Source organism: Artibeus jamaicensis, unplaced genomic scaffold (genome assembly GCF_021234435.1).
Source record: "Artibeus jamaicensis isolate MK-2021 breed Jamaican fruit bat unplaced genomic scaffold, CSHL_Jam_final contig_700, whole genome shotgun sequence".
Classification (NCBI taxonomy): Eukaryota; Metazoa; Chordata; class Mammalia; order Chiroptera; family Phyllostomidae; genus Artibeus; species Artibeus jamaicensis.
Window position 1 is genome coordinate 6939344 of NW_026521930.1, and position 18975 is coordinate 6958318.

Here is an 18975-nt window from a genome sequence, read left to right on the forward strand (position 1 = left end):
GACAACACTTTCATGCTGATACCTGTATGATCTTTTACACATCGCTCGGGCATCATTCAGTTTTTATATAAGTCCCTTCTTTGATTGATTGTTAAATATTTGCAAATCAGTAAATATAATACATCATATAAACAAAAGCAAAGACAAAAATCACATGATCGTATCAATAGATGCAGAAAAAGCTTTTGATAAGGTACAACACCCATTTATGATAAAAAAACACTCAGCAAAGTGGGAATAGAGGAAGCATTCCTCAATATAATAAAGGCCATATATGAGAGACCTACAGCCAACATCATGCTCAATGGGCAAAAACGAAAATCTTTTTCACTAAGATCAGGAACAAGACAAGGTTGTCCACTTTCACCACTTCTATTTAATATAGTATTGGAAGTTTTAGCCACAGGGATCAGACAAGAAAAGGAAATAAAAGTCATCCAAATTGGAAAGGAGGAAACAAAACACTGTTTGCAGATGACATGATAGTGTACATGGAAAATCCTATAGACGCTACCCAAAAACTGCTCAGCCCAATGAATTTGGCAAAACAGCAGGATACAGAGTCAATGTCCAGAAATCAAAGGCATTTTTGTATACCAACAATGAAAAAGCAGAAATAGAAATCAAGAAAAAAGTCCCATTCGATATAGCAAAAAGAAAAATAAAATACCTAGGAATAAACTTAACCAAGGACGTAAAAGACCTGTATGCAGAAAACTACACAACACTGAAGAAAGAAATCGAGGAAGACACAAACAAACGGAAATATATACCATGTTCATGGGCTGGAAGAATTAACATCATCAGAATGTCCATACTACCCAAATCAGTTTACAGATTCAATGCAATACCTATTAAAGTAGCAATGACATTCTTCACAGACATAGAACAAACACTTCAAAAATTTATATGGAACCATAAATGACCCTGAATAGCAGCTGAAATTTTGAGAAAGAACAAAGTCGGGGGGATCACAATACCTAATACCAAACAGTATTACAAGGCCACTGTAATCAAAACAGCCTGGTACTGGCATAAAAACAGGCACATGGACCAATGAAACAGAACAGAGAGCCCAGAAATAAACCCAACTCTCTACGGCCAATTAATATTTGACAAAAGGGGCAGTAACATAAAATGGAGTAATAATAGCCTCTTGAACACATGGTGTTGGGAGAACTGGACAGCTACATGCAAAAAAATGAAACTCTAGCATCAACTTACACCATACACCAAAATAAATTCAAGGTGGATAAAAGACTTAAATATAAGCTGTGACACCATTAAAGTCCTAGAAGAGAACATTGGCAAGAAAATCTCAGATATTTCACGCAACAACTTTTTTACTGATATGTCCCCTAGAGCAAGGGACATAAAGGAAAGAATAAACAAATGGGATCTCATCAAAATAAAAAGCTTTTGCATGGCTAAAGAAAACAGTATTAAAATAAAAAGAATCAACTGTATGAGAGAACACATTTGCCAATGGTACCTCAGACAAGGGTTTAATCTCCAAAATATACAAAGAACTTACACGACTCCACTCTAAGAAGACAAGCAACCCAATTAAAAAGTGGGCAAAGGACTTGAACAGACACTTTTCCAAGGAGGACATACAGAAGATCCAGAGACACATGAAAAGATGCTCAATATCACTAGCTATCAGAGAGATACAAATTAACAACACAATGAGATACCACTTTACACTGGTCAGAATGGCTATCATAAACAAAGCAACAAACAACAAATGTTGGAGAGGTTGTGGGGAAAAGGGGAACCTAGTGCACTGTTGGTGGGATTGCAGACTGGTACAACCACTGTGGAAAACACTATGGAATTTTCTCAGAAAACTAAAAATGGACCTGCCTTTTGACCCAGCAATTCCACTGCTGGGATTATATCCCAAGAACCCTAAAACACCAACAAAAGAACTTATGCACCCCAATGTTCATAGCAGCACAATTTACAATAGCCAAGAGCTGGAAGCCACCTAGATGCCCATCAGTAAATGAATGGATCAAAAATTGTGGTACATATTCACAATGGAATTCTATGCAGCAGAAGGAAAGAAGACGCTCCTACCCTTTGCAACAACATGGATGGAACTGGAAAGCATTATGCTGAGTGAAATAAGCCAGGCAGTGAAAGACAAATACCATATGATCTTACCTTTAACAGGAACCTAAATAACAAAACAAACAAGCAAGCAAAATATAAACAAAGACACTAAAATAGAGAACAGGCAGACAGGGACCAGAGAGAAGAGGGGAGGGAATTTGAGGGGAAAAAGGGGAAGGATCTATAGAAACTACTATAAAGGACACATGGACAACAACTAAGGGGGGTGGAAATGGAAGGGAGGTGGGGATCACTGGGGGCGTGGGCTGGGATGGGAGTAAAAGACAGAAAACTGTACTTGAACAATAATTAAATTTAAAACATTTAAAAAATAAATCCCTTCTTGAACTGCCTTCCAGAACAAATGAAGTTTGATAACCAAGGTCCCGATGTACCTGAGGACTCTGGAGAATAAAAGCACTCAGATTAGGGAAGAGTCAAAACTTAATCCATACAGAAGTGTTTCCTGGTATTTTTTCCCTTTTCTTTTTTAAAAATATATTTGATTGATTATGCTATTACAGTTGTCCCATTTCCCCCCTTCACTCTCCTCCACCCTGCACACCCCCTTCCACCCACATTCCCCCCTTTAGTTCATGTCCATGTGTCATAAGTCCTTTAGCTTCTACATTTCCAATACTATTCTTACCCTCCCCCTGTCTATTTTCTACCTACCATTTATGCTACTTATTCTCTGTACCTTTCCCTCCTTTCTCCTCCCACTCCCCTGTTGCTAACCCTCCATGTGATCTCAATTTTGTGGTTCTGTTCCTATTCTAGTTATTTGCTTAGTTTTTGTTTTAGGTGTGGCTGTTAATAATTGTGAGTTTGCTGTCATTTTACTGTACATGTTATTATCTTTTTCTTAGATAAGTCCCTCTAACATTTTATATAAGAAGGGCTTGGTGATGATGAGCTCATATAACTTGACCTTACTTGGGAAGCACTTGATCTGCCCTTCCATTCTAAGTGAAAGCTTTGCTGGATAGAGCAATCTTGGATGTAGCTCCTTGCCTTTTATGACTTGGAATGCTTCTTTCCAGCTTCTTCTTGCCTGTAAGGTCTCTTTAGAGAAATCAGCTGACAGTCTGATGGGAACTCCTTCATAGGTTACTGTCTCTTTATCTCTTGCTGCTTCTAGGATTCTCTCTTTCATTTTAATCTTGGCTAATGTAATTATAGTGTGCCTTGGTGTGTTCCTTCTTGGGTCCAACTTCTTTGGGACTCTCTGAGCTTCCTGGATTTCCTGGAAGTCTATTTCCTTTGCTAGATTGGGGAAGTTCTCCTTTATTATTTTTTCAAATCAGTTTTCCATCTTGTTGCTCTTTCTCTTCCTTTCCCTTCTGGTACCCCTATAATTTGGATGTTGGAACATTTAAAGATGTCCTGGAGGCTCCTAAGCCTCTCCTCATTTTTCTGAATTTTTCTTTCTTCATTCTTTTCTGTTTGGTTGTTTCTGTCTTCCTTCTAGTCCACTCCATTGATTTGAGTCCCAGTTTTCTTCCCATCGCTATTGGTTCTCTGTGCATTTTCCTTCATTTCATTTAGTGTAGCCTTCATTTTTTTCACCTAATTTGCAACTAACTTCAACCAATTCTTTGAGCATCCTGATCACCAGTGCTTTGAACTGTTCATCTCATAGGTTGGCTATCTCTTGGTTGCTTAAAAGTATTGGCTCTGGGGGCCTCTGATTTGTTCTTCTGTTTGAGCCATAATTTTTTGGTCAGGTTGCACCTGTTACATATGAGTGGCAGAGCCTTAGATGTTCACCAGGGTGGGGCAACCCAGTCACTGGGGGCAGGGTCAGAGAGGGAACAATGGCACTTGCTCCACTCTCAGATTTCAGTCCCCTCTGCTGCTTCCCACAAGCAAGTTGGGCCCTTCTGGTGCTGGTTCCCAGGTGGGTGGGCCTGCATATGTTCTAGGACCCTGTGGGTCTCTCCAACAAACTCTCCTGTGAGGCTTGGAGTCTCTCCCGGCACCTCAACCCCCACAAGTCTTTCCAGTTGGTGCTTTTAGGCTTTATTTCCCAGCACTGGGGCCCTGGGTTGTACAGTCTGTCTTGTTGCCCGTTTTCTCCTGGTTTATCTGAGCATGAATGTGTGACCATGGTCCATCAGCTGCCTCGCACTCCTCACTGGATTGCCTCCCTGCATCCTGGGTCTGCTAGCTGCCACTTTTTTTTTTTGCCATGACCCCTCTCTGAGGGCCGCTGACTCAGCCACTTCTTCTGGTCTACTCCATTGATTTGAGTTCCACGTTCCTTCCCATCACTATTGGTTCCCTGTGCATTTTCCTTTATTTCACTTAGCATAGCCTTCATTTTTTCATCTAATTTGTGACCAAATTCAACCAATTTTGTGAGCATCCTGATCACCAGTGCTTTGAACTGTGCATCTCATAGGTTGGCTCTCTCTTTGTCACTTAGTTATATATTTTCTGGAGCTTTGATCTGTTCTTTCATTTGAGGCTTTTTTTTTTTTTTTTTGGTCTTGACATCCCTGTTCTGTAGTGAGGGGTAGAGCCCTAGGTGTTCACCAGGGCAGGGCAACCCAGTCACTGGGATGTGTTGCTATATGTGGGAGAGGGGTCCAAGAGGGAACAATGGCCTTTACTCTCTGCTGGATTTCATTCTCTTCTGACACTTTCCCTGAGCAAACTGGGCCCTTCCAGTGCCGGCTCCTGGGTGGGTGGGTGGGTTTGTGTATATTCTAGGACCCTGTGGGTCTCTCCAACGAACTCTCCTGTGAGGCTGGGAGTCTCTCCCAGCACCTCAACCCCCACAGGTCTTTTCAATTGGTGTTTTGAGGCCTTATTTTATTGCCCTGGGACCATGGGTTGCGCAGTCTGTCTTGCTCCCCCAGTTTCACCTGGTTTATCTGCGCCCAAATATGGGACTGCCGGGTCCACTAGCCACCTTGTGCGCCGCATCCCTCCACAATTCACCGCCTCACTGGGTGCACCAGCCACCACTTGTGCACCTGGGGTCCACCAGCCACCATTTTGCTGCAACCCCTCACCGCCTGGCCACCTGACTCTGCCCCTCCCACCAGTCCAGATAAATGTGTCTACTTTAACTCCTTGGTTGTCAAACTTCCATACATTTCAACTTTTTGTCAGTACTGGTTGTTTTTTGTTTCTAAGTTGTTGTTGTCCTAATTTTGGTTGTGTGAGGAGGCACATTGTGTCTACCTACACCTCCATTTTGGCCAGATGTTCGTTTTGGTTTGTGTTTTTTTTCCCATGGCTTTTACCTCTGAGGTCAGGCTGCCAAAACCCCAAAAGAATCTCTCTTAGTTCTGGCCAGATGACCAGGAAAATTATTTTTTCTTTCCCTACCCCAACTTTTGACCTCTGAAGGTAGGCAAAACTGCAATGGTTTGGCCCTGGAAGCTAAAACTGTTTTCTGAGCAGGGGAACCAAGAAAAGGGGACACTTGGAAAGGGTAATCACCATTTTGTCCAAGGGTGAATAGCTATAGTGCTACAGGGAGCCAAAACTTCTGAAGAGCTCTGTCTTTCTGACCAGAGGTTAAATTCTCTGCTGAAACAAAATATTCATGAAGAATCTTGAATCTCACAACACAATATTCAAAATGTCCAGGATACAATCCAGAATTACCATGTGACCAATTCTCAAGGGAGAAGTTCATTGACAGTCGCCAACCCATACCAAAACTATAGAGTAGCTATTGTAACTACTGCACGAAATAATATAAACACTTTAAATGGAAAGGGTTCTTAACATCCTCAACAAAATACAAGTAAACTAAATCCAACAGTGTATGAAAAGGATTATACACCATGACCAAATGGACTTACCACGAAAGTGAGAGTTGAAAATAATAAAATCAATGAATAGACTATGCCACATTAACAGAACAAAAGAGAAATCCATATAATCAACTCAATTCATGTAGAAAAGGCACTTGACCAAAATCCAATGCCCTTTCATTATAAAAACACTAGAAAACTAAGAAAGGAGCTTCCTTAATGTGATAAAGGACACTTAGGAAAAACTAACAACCAACATATTCACTGGTGAAAGGCAAAGCTTTTCCCCCAAGATCAAGAACAAGACAAGGATAGCCATTTTCACCATGGCTATGCAACATGGTACTAGAAGTTGGAGCTCAAGTTAGATAAGAAAAAGAAATATAAACTTAGAACAATAACAAAAAAATAATTTTAAATGGGCAAAGGACTTGAAGACATTTCTCCAAAAAGAATATACAAATGGCCAGTAAATACACGAAAAGAAGCTCAGTATCACTTGTCATTTAGAAATTGATAAGCCACAATAAGATAACTCTTCACACCCATTAGGATGGTAACTATCAAATAGAAATGTAGTGTTGGTGAAGTGGGGAAATTTGAACTCATGTACATTGCTAACAGGAATGTAAAATGGTACGGCTGCTTTGGAACGTATTTTCGTGGTTCCTTTAAAAAAACACCAATTACCATATGGTCCATCAATTTCACTCCTAGGTAAATACCCAACATAATTGAAAACAGAGATTCAAATTGATACTATACACCAATGGTCGTCGCAGCATTCACAACAGCCAAAAGATGGAAACAACCCCAAGTCTCCATCAACAGAAAAATGGATAAACAATGTAGTGTATACATGAAATGTAATATTCGCCTTTCAAAAAGAATAAAGTTCTAATACATGCTACATCATGGATGAACTTGAAAACATTATGCTAAGTGAAAGAAGCCAGACAAAAAAGACAAATACTGTATGATTCCACTTATATGAGGTATCTAGAGCAAGCAAATTCATGGAGGCAGAAAGAATAAAGGTTACCAGGGAGTTGATTAGGGGGAAATGAAGAGTTATTGCTAATGGTTATAGATGTTCTGTTTTGGGTGAGGAAAGAAAAAAATTTTGAAACTAGATTGTGGTGTTGGTTATACAACATTGAAAGTGTACTTAATGCCACTGAGTGCGTGTTTTTAAAATTATCACTATGAACCTATTAAAATGACCAAAATCCACCCTGGATGATGTGGGTCAATAATTGAGCTCCAGCCTGTGAACCAAAGGGTTGCCAGTGCAATTCTCGGTTGAGGCACATGCCTAGATTGCAGGCCAGGTCCCTGACTAGGGGTGTGTGAGAGGCAGCCAATTGGTGTATCTCTTGCACATCAATGTTTCTCTCCCTCTCTCCCTCCCTTCCCTCACTCTAAAAATAAATAAATAATTAAAAAAAAGATTCTGTTATTTTATTGGACTTCACAGTCCAGTACTCAATCCACCAAGCAACACCTGCCAGGGCTAATCTTATAATAAATAAATAAAGTGACCAAAATCCAGAACATTGACAACACCAAATGCTGGCAAGGATGTGGAGCAACCAGAAATGTTATTCATTGCTGGTGGGAATGCAAAATGGTGCAGCCACTTTAGAAGACAGTTTGGCAGTTTCCTAGAAAGCTAAGTATACCCTCCAGTAGTTGTGCTTCTTGGTATTTTCCTAAAGGTGTTTAAAATTTATGTCTACACAAAAAGCTACACATAGGTGTTTGTAGCAACTTTATTCACAATTACCAAAACTTGGAAACAACTAAGATCCTTTGGTAGGTGAATGGATAAATAAACTGTGGTACAACCAGACAATGGAAAATTATTCAGCACTAAAAAAGGAAATTTACTATCAATGCACAACCAGGCAGAGAGAAAACATAAATGCATGATTCCTAAATGAAATCCAATCTGAAATGGCCACATATTGTATGATTCCAACTATTTGAGATTCTGTAAAAGGTAAAACTATGGATACAATAAAAAGATTAGTGGTTGTCAGGGCTTTGGAGGGAGGCAGTGATAAATATGTAAGTGAAGAACAGAATTTTAGGGCACTGAAACTATGGTGTATGGTACTATAATGGTAGATACATATCTTTATACATTTGTTCAAATGCATAAACTGTACGACCTTAATGTCAGCTATGGACCTAAGGTGATGGTGTGTCCATGTAGGCTCAGAAATTGTAGCAAATGTACCACTCTGGAGCAGCTTTTTGGCTCTTCCTTGAATCTGTTTGGTTTGGCCTCCTCGCCTCCATCCCCAGCCTCCACCATGTCTGTAAGGATGACCCAGAGGTCCTTCAAGGTGTCCACCTCTGGCCCTGGGGCCTTCAGCAGCCTCTTGTTCTCGAGTGGGCCCAGCATCAGCTCCTCAGTCTTTTGCTGAGTGAGCAGCAGCTCCAGGCTTGACCTGGGCACCAGCATGAATCTGGCTGTGCGTTTTGGTGGAGCTGGGGGTATGGGGTCCATCAAAGCCACCCAAGTAAGTGAACCAGACACTGCTGAGCCCTGTGAAGTGAGACTCTTCATCCAGGGCCCCAGCATCCAGCCCATGTGCAACCAGGAGAAGTAGATCAGGAACCTCAACAAGTTTGCTTCTTTCATCAATAAGGTGCAAAGCTTGGAGCAGCAGAATAAGATTCTGGAGACCAGTGGACTGTCCTGCAGCAGCAGAAGAGTACTTGCAGTGACATGGACAGTATGTTCGAGGCCTATATCAACAACCTACGGTGGCAGCTGGACACACTGGCCCAGGAGAAACAGAGACTGGAGGTGGAGTTTGGCCACATGCAGGAGCTAGTGGAGGACTTGAAAAATAAGTACAAGGATGAGATCAACAAGTGCACAGAGATGGAGAATGAATTTGTCCTCATCAAGAAGGATGTGGGTGAAGCTTACATGAACCAGGTAGAGCCGGAGTCCTGCCTGCAAGAACTGACCAATGAAATCAACTTCTACAGGCAGCTATATGATGAGGAGATTCATGAGCTGCGGTCCCAGATCTCCCACATGTCTGTGGTGCTGTCCATGGACAACAGCCACTCCCTGGACCTGGACAGCATCATTGCCAAGGTCAAGGCCCAGTGCAAGGAGATTGCCAACTGCAGCCGGGCTGAGGCTGAAGCCATCCATCTACAACATCAAGTATGAGGAGCTGCAGGCATTGGCTAGGAAGCACGAGGATGACCTGCATCACATGAAGATGGAGATATCTGAGACTAATCAGAACATCAGTAGAATCCAGGCTGAGATCAATGGCCTCAAAGGCCACAGTGCTTCCCTGGAGGCCATCATCAAGGATGCCGAGCAGTGTAGTGAACTGGTCATCAAGGATGCTCAGGGCAAGGTGGCTGAGCTGGAAGCCACTCTGAGAGCCGTCAAGCAGGACATGGCCCCGCAGCTGCATGAGTACCAGGAGCCCATGAACACCAAGCTGACGTGGAAATCACCACCTACTGCAAGTTGCTGGAGAGTGAGAGAGCCAGCTGGAGTCTGGAATGCAGAACATGAGTACCCATACCAAGACCACCAGCTGCTACTCAGGTGGGCTGAGCCCAGCTTATAAGAACCTCAACTATAGCCACCTCGACTACAGCCTGGGCTTCCAGGCCAGCATGGGCTCTTGCAGGAGCTCTGGTTCCTTCAGCCACACCAGCACCAGCACCAGCACCAGCACCAGCACCAGCACCAGCACCAGCACCAGCTGTGAAGAAGACTGAGACCCACGATGGGAAGCTGGTATCTGAGTCATCTGATGTCCTGTCCAAGAGGATGACTACTGTAGCCCCTCCTGTCCTCTAAGCAGGCAGGAAAGAGCTCTGCAGAAGAGCAGAAGGCACAGAAGACCCACCTGAGACTCAGCCCCAGGGCTTAGCTCACCCCTGTGGTGGGGACGTTTCCAGAGTGGGACACCACCTCTTACCCATGTCCCTGACTAAAAGCCAAATGAAGTGGGGTTTTTTTCCTCCCAATATAAAGCCTCAGCTGTCTCTGCCAACACCATCCCCCCCCCAAAAAAATGTATGGGTCACTCTGGTCAGGGAGGCTGTAGATGTATGGAAGCAAGAAGTATAATAGGAAATATTTGTATCTTCTGTTCAATTCTTCTGTGAACCTAAAACTGCTCTTAAAAAATAAGTATTTTCAAATGGTAAACTTTATCTTATGTTTATTTTACCACAATAAAATAAAAGTGAAGCTCTGGCTGGTATGGTTCAGTGGGTTAAGTGCAGGCCTGTGAACTGAAAACAAAAATGGATCAAACACAGATATGTGAAGGTTTAATTAGAAAAAACATTGAAACATACTTTGTGACCATGAGTTAAGCAAAGATTTATTAGATATAATGTGAAAAGCATGCTCCATGAAATACATAAAAAGGTAAATTAGGCCTCATAAAAATTGAGAACTTTCATCTTCAAAAGTCAGTTAAAAAATGAAAAGTACAGACTGGGAGAAATATGCAAACCACATTATCTGATGAAAGACTTATCTTGAATATATAAAGAACTCCCAAAACTCAGTAAGAAAACCACCCAATATAAAAATGAGTAAAAGGTTTGGGGAAGCAGACACTTCACCAAAGATATATTTGATGGCCAATAAGCATATTAGAAGGAAACTCTACATCATTGGGTATTAGGAAAATTAAGAAACCATAAGGTACATAATACTAAAATAGCAGAACCACTCTAGAAAATAGTTTGGCATTTTCTTAAAAAGTTAAACATATAGTTACCATATGGACAGAGAAGTCTCAAGAGATTTAAACACTGAAAACACCCAAATGTAATACTTTGTATATCTTGTTTGCTTTTATTTGGCTTGTGACAACCCTGTTGATAGGAAGGACAGAGTGGGGTGGGATATGCTGGGCCAGAACTTGACTGGTTTCCTCTTCCACCACTGCTGTGCGTGTGTGATCTAGGAGCAGATTTCTCTCAACCTCCTTGTGCTTCAGTTTCTTCAGAACCATGGTTAGTTACATCACTGACTGTAAGATTTAACAAAAATGAAAGACCACCTTCTTACACCATGCACAAAACCAAATTCAAAATGGATTAAAGATTAAATGTAATACTCAAAAACATAAACATCACAGAAGAAAACATAGGCAGTAAAATCTTAAAAATCTGGGAACTTCCACCCAAGATGAAAGCTTAGGTAGCTATACTTTGCCTCCTCACACAACCAAAAGAAGGACAACAACAAATTTAAAAACAAAAAAATAACCAGAACTGCCAGAAAATTGAACTATATGGAAGTCAGACAACCAAGGAGTTAAAGAAGAAACATTCATCCAGACCTGTAGGAGGGACAGAGACGGGCAGCCAGGGTGGAGCGGACTCCTGGTAAGGCAACATCTGGAGGACTGAGGTGGGCAAGGTGGTGGCTGGAGGACCGGTGTGGGTGAGGCAGCAGCTGGCAGAGAGGGCAGTCCCACATTGGCACGTGGATTAACCAGGAAAAACAACTGGGGAGTGAGACCATGCAGCTCAGAGTTCCAGTACAGGGCAGTTAAGCCTCAAAACCTCTGTAAAAATCTATGGGGGCTGCAGCAGCAGAAAAAACTCCAAGCCTCACAGGAGAATTTGTTGGAGAGACCCACAGGGTCCTAGAATGTACACGTGCCCACCCACCCAGGAATTTGCTTGTGGGTGGTGGAGAAAGTGACTGAAAGTCCACTGAGAGCCAGCAAGCATCATTGTTCCCTCTTGGACCCATCCCCAACACACAGCAGCACAATGCAAGCCACATGGGTTGCCTTGCCATAGCAAGTACCTAAGACTCTACCCCTTACTAGGTAACAGGCACAACAAAACAAAAAAAATATGTCCCAAATGAAAGAACAGATCAAAGCTCCAGAAAAAATACAACTAAGTGATTAGCAGATAGCCAACATATCAGACGCACAATTCAAAACACTGATAATCAGTATGCTGACATAATTGGTTGAGCATAGTTGCAAAATAGAGGAAAAAGTGAAGGCTATGAAAAGTAAAATAAAGGAAAATGTACAGGGAACTAACAGTGACAGGAAGAAAATCAGGACTCAAATCGACAGTTTGGAGGAGAAAAATGAAATAAACACTCAACCAGAACAGAATAAACCAACAAGAATTCAAAAAACCGAGAAGAGTCCCTGGCTAGTGTGGCTCAGTAAACTGAGGCTGAACCAAGTGTTGCCAGTTCAGTTCCCTGTCAAAGCATATGTCTGAGTAGCAGGTTCCTGCTAGGGGGTGTGTAAGAAGCAACCACACATTGATATTTCTCTCCCTCTTTCTCCATCCCTTTCTGTCTAAAAATAAATAAATAAAAACTTTAAAATAAAGAAAACGAGGAGAGGCTTAGGAACAACTTTAAACCTTCAACATCTGAATCAAAGTGATACCAGAAGGAGAAAAGGAAGAGCAGGAAATTGAAAACATAATGAAGGCAAACTTCCCCAATCTGGCAAAGAAAATAAACTTCCAGGAAGTCCAGGAAGCTCAGAGAGTCCCAACAAAGTTGGACCCAAGGAAGCACACACCAAGGCATATCATAATTACATTAGCCAAGATTAAAATGAAGAAGAGAATCCTAGAAGCAGCAAGAGAAGAAGAGACAGTTACCTACAAAGCAGTGCCCATAAAGACTAGCAGCTGATTTCTCAAAAGACACCTTGCAGGCGAGAAGGAGCTGGAAAATAGTATTCCAAGTCATGAAAGGCGAGGACCTACATCCAAGATTGCTCTATCCAGCAAAGCTTTCATTTAGAATGGAAGGACAGATAAAGTGCTTCCCAGATAAGGTCAAGTTCAAGGAGTTCATCATCACCAAGCCCTTATTATATGAAATGTTAGAGGGACTTATCTAAGAAAAAGAAGATAAAAAATACAAACAGTAAAATTCACAACTATCAACAACCAAACCTAAAAAAAAAAAAAAAAAACTAAGCAAAGAACTAGAACAGGAACAGAATCACAGATATAGAGATCATGTGGAGGGTTATCAGTGGGGAGGGGGAGTGGGGAGAATATGGGAAAAGGTACAGGGAATAAGAAGCATTAATGGCAGGTAGAAAACAGACAGGGGGAGGTTAAGAATAGTATAGAAAATGGAGAAGCCAAAGAACTTATATGTATGACCCATGGGCAGCAACTAAAGTGAGGGAAGAATGATGGTGGGAGGAGTGGTACAGGGCAGAGGGGAATAAAGGGGAGAAAAAATGGTAAAACTATATTTTTAAAAATCTGCCCTGGCTGGTGTAGCTCAGTGGATTGAGTGCGAGCCTGTGAATCAAAGGATCGCAGTTCGATTCCTAGTCAGGGCACATGCCTGGGTTGCAGGTCAGTTCCCAGCAGGGGACGCATGAAAGGCAACCATGCTTTGATATTTCTCTCCCTCTCTCCTTCCCTTCCCCTCTAAAGATAAATAAATAAAATATTTTTTTAAATCTTAGACATTTATGGAACCAATATTTTTTTGATATATTGCCTTGGGCAAGGGAAATTTAAAAAATTAACAAATGAGACTACGTCAAACTAAAAAATTTTGCACAGGAAAAGAAACCAATAAAATGAAAAGACAACCCACTGAATGAGAGAACATATTCACCCATGATACATCTGAGAAGATATCAGTGTCCAAAATTATTAAGAACTTATACAACTCAACACACACACACACACACACACACACACACACATACACACAAACTGAATTCTAAAATGGACAAAGAACCCTGAATAGACACTTCTCCAAAGAGGGCATACAGATGGCCAATAGACATGAAAAATGCTCAATGTCACTGATAATCAGAGAAATGCAAATTAAAACCACAAGGAGCTGTGGCTGGTGCGGCTCAGTGGATTGAGTACTGGTCTGCAAACTGAAAGGTCACCAGTTGGATTCCCAGTCAGGGCATATGCCTGGGTTGCAGGCTAGGTGTCCAGGTGGGGGCATTTGAGAGGCAACCGATCAACGTACAGTATCTCTCGCACATCGATATTCCTCTCCCTCTCTTTCTCCCTACCTTCCCATCTCTCTAAAAATAAATAATATCTTTTTATAAAGATCACCTCATACCTCTCGGAATGGCTATCATCAAATCAACAAACAATAAGTGTTGGCGAGGATGTGGAGAAAAGGGAGCCCTTGTGCACTGTTGGTGGGAATGTAAACTGGTACAGCCACTGTGGAAAGCAATCTGGAGTTACCTCAAAAAATTTTAATGGAAAAAATATTTAAAAATTGTAATGGATACTGGCTGAGTGGTTCAGATGGTTGGAGCATCATCCTGTACACCAAAAGGTTGCTGGTTTGATTCCTGGTCAGGGTGCAAGTGAGTGTGACCCAGATCTGGACACTTATGATTCCCGGTCCCAGCATGGATCCCAGTCTAGGTGTGTACGAAGGCAATCAATCCATACTTGTCTCCCATCAATGTTTCTCTCCCTCCCTTCTGCTCTGTCTCTAAAAAAGCAAATGATCAGTGCTATGATGGAGATGAATATATTTCTGTAACAGAGAATAATAGAGGAAACCAATTTAGAAGATATTGCCATGAAAATTTCTTTACAATGATATTCAAGGGAAAACCTAAAGAATGAAATGAAAACAGACATCAAACCAGGAGAAGAATGACTCAACTAGCAGAGGGAAGAATAAGGGCAAAACATCAGGAGAGATAAAATATTTGTAAACCTTACTGGTTTTCACCCCTTTTGTCATACTTCTTGTATCTGAAATACCAGTTCTCATACTCATTTATTTTCATTTGCTCATCTATTTGATTTTAAACATTGTCACTTACCATGTGCCAAGTACTATTCTAGATGCTGTAATCATGAGTAGAAGAAGTTGAACACTCGCTTTCATGCCATAATAAAAGATTGCAATTGTTAAGGGTCATAAAAGAAGGAAGAAGGGTCACAGAAACATGATACAGGTTATGTCTTGGCATGTTTTTAAAATTTTTAAATTTGCATTAACTCTCATCATGAATTTCTGTTATTTGTACTATTTATGTATTTTGACTCTTTTTACATAGAATTCAGAAATATGTTGTATGTTTCTTTTAATTTGTATGCTATTTAATGAAATACTTTCTTTATTTGTAATATTCCTAAGGGATTTCCAAGAACTTTCTTAGTTATTTCAATAAAAAGACTTTGGTGGACACTAGCTAATGTGGCTCAGTGGATTGAGTACCGGCCTGCAAATCAAAGGGTTTTGACAGTTACATTTCCAGTCAGGGCACATGCCTGGGTTATGAGCTAGGTCCCCAATGGGACAAGTGCAAGAGGCAGCCACATATTGATGTTTCCCTCTCTTTCTCCTTCTCTTCCCCTCATTCTAAAAATAAATCAATAAAATCTTTTTAAAAAAAGATTTTGCTGGTATTATCTCAAAAAAAAAAGCAAATAAAAATGTCCTCAAGTGAGGATTAAAAAAAATAAAAAGAATATATGCACCCCTAATGTTCATTGCAGCATTATTTACAATAGCCAAGATTTGGAAGCAGCCCAAGTGTCCATCAGTAGATGAGTGGATAAAAAGTTGTTCTACATTTATACAATGGAATATACTATTTGACCATTAAAAAAAAAAAGAAAAAGGAGAAGAAAGGAAATCTTACCCTTTGCAACAGCATGAATGGACCTGGAGAACATTACGCTAAGTGAAATAAGCCAGTCAGAGAACAACAAGTACCATATGATTCCACTCATACGTGGAATCTAATGAACAAAATAAACTAACAAACAAAATAAAAACAGACTCATAAATAGAGAAGAGACTGACAGCTGCCAGAAGGGAAGTAGGGTTGGAAGGCTGGGTGAAAAAGGCGAAGGGATTAATGGGAAAAAACACCTCAAAGAGACAGACAACAGTGCGGTGATTACCAGAGAGAAAGGGGGATGGGAGGAGGTTATGGAGGGTAAAAGGGGAATAAATGGCAATGGAAGTAGACTTGACCTGGGGTGGTGAGCACGCAATAAAATCTAGTCTATGTATTATAGAATTGTACACCTGAAACATATATAATTGTATTAACCAATGTCACCCCAATATATTTAACTTTAAAAAAATTTAACAAGACCTGTGATAGTATGGTTTGTGAAGACTGTTTAAGCATTACACATGTTGCCATGAACATCAGAGAGTTTCAATTAGTTGCTTGAGGCCACACAGTTAATAAATATAGAAGAAATGTATGACGCTAGACCTCAAAGAGAGTTTCAGGGTGTGGTAGTCAGCTTCCCACATTTGCCAGGTGAAATTAAAATACAACAAGAGAGATAAAAATAATAGGAAAAAGGGAACGAAAGAGAGAAAAACACAATAAAAATAAATAAATAAAATGCAGCAAGAGAAAGTGATTTCCCCAAGGTCTTATGCCTCCCAATTTGACTCCCACCAATGCTCACCCCATCACTCCTCTAGCAAAGAAACTCAGCCCCAAGATGTTTTTTTTCCTGTTACAAATTATGGATGCATCCCCTGGAAGCTCTTCTGTAATTCCTGGAATGGGGTGGCATCCCCCGGAAAACAAGCAAGACAGACTATTCTAGCCCGGGTCTTAAAACATCTCAGCCTAAGAAACAAATTCTAGAGCCACATGGTGTGTTGAGGTCAGGCAGAGAGAGAAAAAGGCTAACAAATGTCAAGCTACCTCGTGGGTTCAGGCCAGCCTGTGGAGCTACAGGAGGCTGTGGTACAAAGGGGGCAGGCAGTCCAGAGGTGTGGCAGACCCACCAATAACTCCTACGTGCAACCTGAGTGATATTTCAAAAGAAATTTTTCTCACTATAAAAGTAACTCTTATTGTGGGAAACTTGGAAAATACTAGAAAGTATAAAGACAATAAAATAAACTTTAATTTAAAAATAAGCCCTGGCTGGTGTAGCTACACTAGTGGATTGAGCTCGAGCCTATATCAACCAAGGGATCGCGGTTCAATTCCCAATCAGGGCACATGTCTGGGTTACAGACCAGTTCCCAGCAGGGGACGTACCAGAGGCAACCACACATTGATGTTTCTCTCCCTCTCTCCTTCCCTTCCCCTCTAAAGATAAATAAATAAAAAATCTTTATTAAAAAATTTTTTAAATAAAATTAAAATTAAAATAAGCACATATTCCACTATCTATGGGAAATAACCACTGTTAACATTTTGATGCTCTTTTTCTGGTATATGTATATTAATTTATTACGAGATTGGAACTATCCTAAAAGTTCATCACTTTGTATGTTGCTCTTTTCCTCCCTGGACATAACTTCCTTTTTATGATTAATATTTCATTTTATGTATATCCCAGAATTTGTTTTGCCCATTCATTCATTGATGGACATTTGGACTGTTTCCACTGTATATTATCTAATTTTATCCATTACCTCTTTTTATTCTCACTAAAACTCATTTTTAACAAGGTGGAAACCAAGGCTCAAAAAGGTCAGGTGATTTGCCTAGGGTTCCTAAGGGAAGTTAGAAAAGGAGCCGGGGGTAGAGCTGGGGATGACCACCAGGGCTGGTGGGCCCACTGCACTGTCATGTCACGGTGAGGCCTGAGTTTCTGATGAACACTGATGGAATTGTGGCCCTGGGTGATGAGGGACAGCTGACCATGGAATGTTTCCTGGAGTGTGTGGAATCTGAGTCATAGTCCCTGTGATGAAGGAGAGACAGAACTCCTCGCTCCAGGTCTGCTGAGCCAGGATGGGTAGGGGCCCAGGCCAGCGGGTAGAGTGAATCAGCAGGAGGGGCTTGGTACACACATGAGTGTGTTCTGTCAACCTCGGGGGAGCAGCCACTGGACCTTTCCAAAATTCCTGGCTTGTCTATGGGGATTATTTGCTCTGAGTCAGGTTCATTTTAAAGGCAATCTTGTTTCCTTGAGACCTGGGGTAACAGCCTTTGGAATTGACATATCACTTCTCAGTCAGTGTCTTACTGGGGGGGTCCTTAGTTCTAGTCTAGGGATCATGACCCAATGCCTGCAGAGGCCAGAAATGAATAAGAATAAGATCAGCGAGAGGGATTTCTGGCCAAGATGGAGGCGTAGGTGGAAACATTGTGCCTCCTCGCACAACCAAGTTTAAAGACAACAAAGTTTTAGTAACAAAAACACAGCCAAAACACAGAAAATTGAACTGTACAGAAGTCTGACAACAACGAACCATTCATCCAGATTGGTAAGAGGGGCAGAGTCAGCAGCGGAGCAAGGTCAGGCAGGAAAGACCCAGGAGCTCAGGGGCGCAGGAGCGCAGGCAGCAATTGGTGGATCCCAGGTGTGAAGTGACAACATGCGGACCCAGTAGGGTGCAAGGCGGCTGGCTGACCACGGTCCCACATTCGCACGCAATAAACCAAGTGAAGAAGCGAGAAATGAGACAGACTGTTCAGGTTAGGGCCCCAGAGACGGGAATTAGAGCCTAAAAGCACCAATGGGAAAGACTTTTGGGGTCGAGGTGCCAGGAGAAGCTCCCAGGCTCACAGAGAGTTCATTGGAGAGACCCACAGGGTCCTAGAGGGTGCACAAGCCCACACACCTGGGAACCAGCACCAGAAGGGCCCAATTTGCTTGTGGGAAGCGGCAGAAGGGACAGAAATCAGAGAGAGAGCAGAACAAACGCCATTGCCCTCTCTGACCCCGCCCCCACATATAGCATCACAACCCAGCAACTGGGTCAACCCACCCTGGTGAACACCTAAGATTCCGCCCCTCATACGTAACAGGCATGAACAGACCAAAAATTATGGCTCAAACAGAAGAATAAATAAAAGTCCCAAAGCCAATACTTTTAAGTGACCAAGAGATAGCCAACCTATCAGATGCACAGTTCAAAACACTGATCAGTATGCTCACAGAATTGGTCGATTTTAGTCACAAATTAGAGGAGCAAATGAAGGCTAAACTAATTGAAATGAAGGGAAATGCACAGGAAACCAATAGTAATGGGAAGGAAACTGGGACTCAAATCAAGGGAGTGGACCAGAAGGAAGAAAAAAATGACCAAACAGAAAAGGATGAAGAAACAAGCATTCAAAACAATGAG

At 41.5% G+C, this 18975-nt stretch overlaps 1 pseudogene; it reads left to right on the forward strand.

The window, feature by feature from the left end:
- Positions 1-8209: 8209 nt before the first annotated feature.
- LOC119040942 (keratin, type II cytoskeletal 8-like) lies at positions 8210-9738 on the forward strand (annotated as a pseudogene).
- Positions 9739-18975: the final 9237 nt, after the last annotated feature.